Raw genomic sequence first — 8,024 nt, 5'->3', positions numbered from 1 at the left:
GCTGGCTCTCCGGACCTCTCCAGGAATCCCGCGGGAACTGGAGGCCGCTCTCTGGGCTCCCACGCGCCTTCAGCAGGGAGAATCCAGCCTGGAAGGCTGGAGGGGAGTGTGGAACTGGACCTCCGTGGGAGTCTTGAGTTTTCCAGGCCCTCTCTCCGTGAAGGAGGCAATGCCTGTGGGTGTCGCCGTGGCCGTGACAGTCTCACACACGCACAGGCGTGTGGCTCTCGTTCATTCCCACGCAGAAGACCAGAGCGAGACCCCAGGGAAAGGATGCATCCCCGGCGTGATGGCCTGACGATGGATTCCTGTGTCCCGCAACATGGGGAGTCTGCAGTGTGGCCGGTTTGGAAACTGGCAAGGGGAGCGAAGAGACACCATGCCGGTCTTCCACCCTTCCCTGGATGCCTGTGGGTGCCCGCAGAGCTCCGGAAGCAAACAGTCAACATGCTCAGCCTTTCAGGCGCCGGAGAGACGTGAGCAACAGGCCCCCTTGCAGAGGGCACAGCAGCGTGGAATCCCAAATCACGCTTCAGTCGTCCTGAGTGTGGCTCCTCTGTGGTCGGGGCTGTCGGCCTGGCGCTCCGTTGCGAGGCTCAGCCTGGGGATGTGCGGTCTGTGAACCACGCAGGTGAAAACCCGACGGCAACCCGGGTCCCGGTCTTTTGTCTCTGAGGAAGCCGCCCGTTCCTTGGGCCACGGAATCGGGGCGAATGGGTGCCCCGCCGGCCCGACGCGGCGGCCGTGGGCCCAGCCCTCAGCCCGCGCCGGGCACTTACCCTTTTCCCGGAGCGCGGGGGTCCCGTTGCTCCCGGAGGCCGGAGACCGTTTTTGCTCTCTGCCTTCCTCCCTCTGTCCCTGGCTCCCTCCCGCCCGCCCTCTGTCCCTGCGTCGCTCTGTCTCTCCCTCCGTTCCTCACTGCCTCCCTCTCTCTCCCTCCCTCCCTCCCTCCCAACTTCCCTCCGCCCATCCTTCGGCCCCTCTGGGTCTCCCGTTCGTCTCTCCATCTCTGCCCGCCTTCCCTCCCGCCTGGAACGGTCGGCATCGCCGGCGTGCGCGGGGCCTGGGGTCTGCGTTCAGCCGCCAGGCGCTCCACGGTGGCAGCTGGGAGGCTGCAGGGGCACGGGCGGGCGGGCGACGGTGGAGCGGAGGCGCAGAGGAGGCGAGCCGCCGCCGGAGGGATGGAGGGCCCGAACCCTGCGCGGGCCCGGTGTTTCGCGGGACGGGGTTCTCCACCCAGCCCAGGGGAGGACGCATTATCCGGGGTTGGGGGGTGGGGGTGGCGAGGGGTTGGTCAGGCCGGGGTGGGGTGGCGGAAAGGCACGAGAGCTCTGCCCGGGCTGCTCCCAGAGCCTAGGCGGCTGCCCGCGAACCCGCGCGTGCGCAGTAGACGGCCCACCTGCTGGTACCTGGGCCGGCGCTGGGATCCCCGGGATGCCCAGGAAAGAATGGCAGCTCTCCGCTCTGTGGAGTCTCTCACCGGGCCTAGACCTGGAAGGCAGGAATCCCAGGCGGGTCGGCCCGGAGGGAACACACGCCCCTCCACGCCGAGCCAGGTGTTCCCCGCGAAAGAGAGGCCACCGGCCACCGCCCTGCCCCGACCCCGTCCCAGCCCCGCGTCCTTTTAAAGCTCCTCCAGCAGAGCCCGGTATTCTTCCTCGCTGAGGGGTGGTTCCAGCGAGGCGGCCTCTTCCGAGGCCTCCAGCTCCCCCGGGGCCTCCGTTTCTAGGAAAGGTTGCGCCCGCTGCAGAAACTCCGGGTTCGCCAGGAGCTCATCCAGCAGGCCGGAGGGGAGTGCAGACGAGCGCCCCGGCTCCTGGAGGAGCCCCGTCTGGGGGGGCGCCCGGACGGCTTGCACCTGCCCCTGCCGCGCGGAGGCCTCCGGGGGCGCGGGCTGGGGAGGTGGGGCTGCCCCGGCTTGGGGTTCCCACGCCGCCCCGGCGACCTGGGGACCCTGGCCCCAGCCCCACCACGGACTCCCCTGGGACGCGAGGGGCGGGAAATGCAGGGGGTATTTCAGAATTCAGTCTTCCTCACAGAATCGCAAAGTTCACGTTTCACAACCATAAAGAAACTATCTACGCTAAAAATGAGATTTTTTATGGAGTTGCACTTAGAAAACTTCAATGTCTGAGAAAAAAAATCTCTAACGCACAGGGAAACAGGTGGTTTATCCAATACTCTGAAAATAAAATGGGCTGGGTGAGGGGAATATGAAAATATTATTTCAATTTCATTTCATTTTATTTATTTATTTATGTACTTATTTATTTATTTTTGAGACAGAGTCTCCCTCTGTCCCCCAGGCTGGATTACAGTGGCCTGAGCTCAGCTCACTGCAGCCTCCGCATCCTGGGCTCAAGGCATTCTCCTGCCTCAGCCTCCAGGGTAGCTGGGACTAAATGAGCATGCCACCACGCCAGGCAAATTTTTGTCTTTTGTTTAAAGTGTAGAGGAGGTTTCACCATTTGGGCCAGGGTGGTCTTCAACTGCCGACTTCAGGTGATCTGCCCCAACTCGCCTTCCCAAAATGAAGGGACTATAGGCGTGAGCCACTGCGCCCAGACTATGATAGTTTCACACTGAAACCTGAAGCTGCTCTGCCTTAGGATTTTTCCTGAATTTTACTTTCTTGTCATGATGAGTTGCTAGCTCATATTTTCCGTTGGATCTTTTCGAAAGGCATTACTGATGAGATTATGGCTTTCTCACAAAGAATACCACTTTGGTGAAACTATACTGAAATTAAGAGTACCTTAAGTTTCCGATACTTATCAAGCACAATATTTGAACACGGCGTGGTAGGTGAAAGTGTAAGAAGCAGAATTTGGCAAACCCCATTATTTTTCAATTTCGACGGTTTCAGGTTTTTTGGTTTCAGCCAAACTGAAGAATGTCCTAATGAGCTGTCAATTCACAGGCCATTACAGACAATTTTTGAAACTACATCACAGTGTAATTCAAGGAGTACGATTCTAAAGAAATTTGAACAATCTGGTGGTATTGCTAACACCAAACAAGGTTGTTCAGCTCTTTCATCTTTAAAAACAAACAAACAAAAACATGATGTGGAATTCTCTCATTTTACCAAACAGCCGTACGCTCCCTTGAATATGTGACTATGAAACCCAAGTAACTGGAAGACAAAAAATAAGGGAAACACCTCATCAGTCTCATTAATAGTTTTGTTGAGAATAATTTATTTTTCAAAAACTGCTGGCTATGTCTTGATATTTTTAGACACGGCTAAAATTGAAATTGCATGAATCCTCTCTCTAGCATTCATGCTACTTAAGAAACTTTTCCCAAGATTTGACTGCATTCATTTCATAAAAGCCCTGTCCTCTTCTCCCCTATATATCTATATTAGCACTCTGCCTTCTACCCTCTTCCATAGGAAACACAAATCCGTCAATTGATCACTTAAGCCTTTCCAGTTTGGGTACAACATTTTCTGTAGTTGTACTCGTACGATTTGTCCTTTATACTTCTAAAGACTAGACCCTAGATAATACATGCTTGGGAATAGTGGAGCTAGCTTGCTTAAACTTTATTTAGGCGTATGCTAATTACTTGTGGGGGGCAAAGGCAGGCAGTGAGGATGTTAAGCTTATCCCAAAATAGTCAATTTTGGAAAAGACACAAGTACAGGCCGGGCGCGGTGGCTCTGACCTGTAATCCCAGCACCTTGGGAGGTCTTCTCGCAGAAGACCAGAGCGAGACCCCAGGGAAAAGATGCATCCCCGGCGTGATGGCCTGACGATGGATTCCTGTGTCCCGCAACATGGGGAGTCTGCAGTGTGGCCGGTTTGGAAACTGGCAAGGAGAGCGAGGAGACACGATGCCGGTCTTCCACCCTTCCCTGGATGCCTGTGGGTGCCCGCAGAGCTCCGGAAGCAAACCGTCAACATGCTCAGCCTTTCGGGGGCCGGAGAGACGTGAGCAACAGGCCCCCTTGCAGAGGGCACAGCAGCGTGGAATCCCAAATCACGCTTCAGTCGTCCTGAGTGTGGCTCCTCTGTGGTCGGGGCTGTCGGCCTGGCGCTCCGTTGCGAGGCTCAGCCTGGGGATGTGCGGTCTGTGAACCACGCAGGTGAAAACCCGACGGCAACCCGGGTCCCGGTCTTTTGTCTCTGAGGAAGCCGCCCGTTCCTTGGGCCACGGAATCGGGGCGAATGGGTGCCCCGCCGGCCCGACGCGGCGGCCGTGGGCCCAGCCCTCAGCCCGCGCCGGGCACTTACCCTTTTCCCGGAGCGCGGGGGTCCCGTTGCTCCCGGAGGCCGGAGACCGTTTTTGCTCTCTGCCTTCCTCCCTCTGTCCCTGGCTCCCTCCCGCCCGCCCTCTGTCCCTGCGTCGCTCTGTCTCTCCCTCCGTTCCTCACTGCCTCCCTCTCTCTCCCTCCCTCCCTCCCTCCCAACTTCCCTCCGCCCATCCTTCGGCCCCTCTTGGTCTCCCGTTCGTCTCTCCATCTCTGCCCGCCTTCCCTCCCGCCTGGAACGGTCGGCATCGCCGGCGTGCGCGGGGCCTGGGGTCTGCGTTCAGCCGCCAGGCGCTCCACGGTGGCAGCTGGGAGGCTGCAGGGGCACGGGCGGGCGGGCGACGGTGGAGCGGAGGCGCAGAGGAGGCGAGCCGCTGCCGGAGGGATGGAGGGCCCGAACCCTGCGCGGGCCCGGTGTTTCGCGGGACGGGGGTCTCCACCCAGCCCAGGGGAGGACGCATTTTCCGGGGGTGGGGGGTGGGGGGTGGGGGTGGGGGTGGCGAGGGGTTGGTCAGGCCCGGGTGGGGTGGCGGAAAGGCACGAGAGCTCTGCCGGGGCTGCTCCCAGAGCCTAGGCGGCTGCCCGCGAACCCGCGCGTGCGCAGTAGACGGCCCACCTGCTGGTACCTGGGCCGGCGCTGGGATCCCCGGGATGCCCAGGAAAGAATGGCAGCTCTCCGCTCTGTGGAGTCTCTCACCGGGCCTAGACCTGGAAGGCAGGAATCCCAGGCGGGTCGGCCCGGAGGGAACACACGCCCCTCCACGCCGAGCCAGGTGTTCCCCGCGAAAGAGAGGCCACCGGCCACCGCCCTGCCCCGACCCCGTCCCAGCCCCGCGTCCTTTTAAAGCTCCTCCAGCAGAGCCCGGTATTCTTCCTCGCTGAGGGGTGGTTCCAGCGAGGCGGCCTCTTCCGAGGCCTCCAGCTCCCCCGGGGCCTCCGTTTCTAGGAAAGGTTGCGCCCGCTGCAGAAACTCCGGGTTCGCCAGGAGCTCATCCAGCAGGCCGGAGGGGAGTGCAGACGAGCGCCCCGGCTCCTGGAGGAGCCCCACCTGGGGGGACGCCCGGACGGCTTGCACCTGCCCCTGCCGCGCGGAGGCCTCCGGGGGCGCGGGCTGGGGAGGTGGGGCTGCCCCGGCTTGGGGTTCCCACGCCGCCCCGGCGACCTGGGGACCCTGGCCCCAGCCCCACCACGGACTCCCCTGGGACGCCGGTGGCGCAAGCCCACCTTGGCCCTGTGGCCCCGCTTGAGCCGGCCCAGGCTGTCCCACCGCGCAAGGGCCCGGCAGGCCGTCGCGCTGCGGGTCCCGGTCCTCCCGGCCTTTGCTCGGGTGCGCAGGCCACCGAGGAGCCTGAGGGTGGGAGAGCGCCCCGTCCGCGGGAGCCAGGGCAGCGTAGGCAAAATCCGCGCGTGCCGGGGCCGCTTGGGAGATCCCTCGTGCCGGCGCGGCCTGGCTGGGCTGGAGCACGGGGACGGCCCTCGCTCCCTGGCTCACGAAAGCCCCCTGGGGGAGAGCCCCAGGCGCGCAGGGCACGCGGGGTGCGGGAAGCGCCGTTCCCCACGCCCCGGCGTGGGCGAAGGTGACCCACGAGGGAGCAGGGTGACACCCACCGGGGGCCGCGTTGCACAGGCCGCCTGCGTGCGCGGGCGCCCTGCCACCCTGTCCCGGGTGCCTGGCCCGTCGATTCTGAAACCAGATCTGAATCCTGGACTCCGGGAGGCCCGTCTCTCTGGCCAGTTCTTCCCTGGCGGCGATGCCTGGAAAGCGATCCTTCTCAAAGGCGCGGAGGAGCAGGGCGGTCTGGGATCCGGTGACGGCGGTCCGCTGTCGCCTGCCTTCTTGCGGGCCGCGTCTCCCGGGCCAGGGCCGAGATTCCCGCCGGTGCTGCCTCAGCTGGCGTGACCTCTCATTCTGAAACCAAATCTGGACCCTGGGCTCCGGAACGCCGATGGCCTGGGCCAGCCCTTCTCTGGTGGCGATGCCCGGGTACGGGTTCCGCTCAAAGCAGGCTCGCAGGGCCTCGCTTTGGCTCGGGGTCCAGACGAGTCTCCTTCGCCGTCCTCGTCCTCGGGCTTCCGCGGGGAGGGGGCCGTCCGAAGGTGTCGGGAGAGCCATCGCGGGGAGCCCCGGCCGGAATTTCACGGACGGACACGGGCAGAGAGAGGCCCGCGGGCTCCCGGGCACCTCAGCCGGCCTGTGCACTGGGCGCAGGTGCAGCCAGGAGACCGGCCCGGACAGCCAGCCAGCCGCTCTTATAAAGACCAACAGGCAGGCAGGCTCCACCCCTTCATGAATGGCGGTGAGCCCTGGGACAGCCCGCCCTCCGGAAGGGTCCCAGGGCGTGGAGGCCCCCTGGGGCCGGGGGGAGGGGGGGCGGTGGTGGTGGTGGTGACGCTGGTGCGGGGGGCGGGGGTGGCGGTGGGGGCGGGAGGGACGAAGCGGAAGGGGGAGAGGGGGAAGGGGTGAGGGGGGCGGGTTTCGGGGGCTGGCTCTCCGGACCTCTCCAGGAATCCCGCGGGAACTGGAGGCCGCTCTCTGGGCTCCCACGCGCCTTCAGCAGGGAGAATCCAGCCTGGAAGGCTGGAGGGGAGTGTGGAACTGGACCTCCGTGGGAGTCTTGAGTTTTCCAGGCCCTCTCTCCGTGAAGGAGGCAATGCCTGTGGGTGTCGCCGTGGCCGTGACAGTCTCACACACGCACAGGCGTGTGGCTCTCGTTCATTCCCACGCAGAAGACCAGAGCGAGACCCCAGGGAAAGGATGCATCCCCGGCGTGATGGCCTGACGATGGATTCCTGTGTCCCGCAACATGGGGAGTCTGCAGGGTGGCCGGTTTGGGAACTGGCAAGGAGAGTCAATATGCATTGCTCCATGATCAAGTCGGCTTCATTCCTGGCATGCAAGGCTGGTTCTACATACACAAATCAATGAACGTAATCCGTCTCATTAATAGATCCAACGATAAAAACCACATGAGTATCTCAGTGTGTGCAGAAAAGTCCTTGGATAAAATTCAACAGTCTTTCATGCTAAAAAGTGTCAGTAAACTAGGTACTGATGAAACCTATCTCAAAATAATAAGAGCTGTTTATGATAAACCCATAGTCTATATCATACTGTGTAGGTAAAACCCGGAAGCATTCCCTTTGTAAACGTACACAAGACAAGAATGCCTTCCCTCACCTCTGGTATTCAATATAGTGTTGGCAGTTCTGTCCAAGGCAATCTGGCAAGGGAAATAAAGAGTGGTTGTTCAATTAGGGAAAGTGGAATTCAAATTGTCTCTGTTTTCAAGTGACATGATCGTATATTTAGGAAACCTCATCATCTAAGCGGTAAATCTCCTTAAGCTGATAAGCAACTTTAGCACATTCTCAGGATACAAAATCAATGTTCAAAAATCACAGCATGTCTATACACCAATAACAGACAAGCAGAGAGCCAAATCATGAGTGAATTCTCATTCACAATTGCTACAAAGAGAATAAAATACCTAGGAATACAATTTACAAGGGAAGTGAAGGACCTCCTTAAGTAAAAGTACAAACCACTGCTCAATGAAATAAAAGAAGACACAACCAAATGGAAGAACATTTCATGCTCATGGATAGGAAGAATCAGCACTGTGAAAATGGTCATACTGCCCTGAGTAATTTATAGATTCAATGCCATCCCCATCAAGCTACCGATGACTTTCTTCACAGAATTAGAAAAAACTACTTTAAAGTTCATATGGAACCAACAAAGAGCCCATAGTGCCAAGACAATCCT

The sequence above is a fragment of the Pongo abelii genome, chromosome 2 (genome assembly GCF_028885655.2).
Source record: "Pongo abelii isolate AG06213 chromosome 2, NHGRI_mPonAbe1-v2.0_pri, whole genome shotgun sequence".
In the NCBI taxonomy this organism is placed as follows: domain Eukaryota; kingdom Metazoa; phylum Chordata; class Mammalia; order Primates; family Hominidae; genus Pongo; species Pongo abelii.
Note: the sequence above shows the minus strand (reverse complement) of the source record.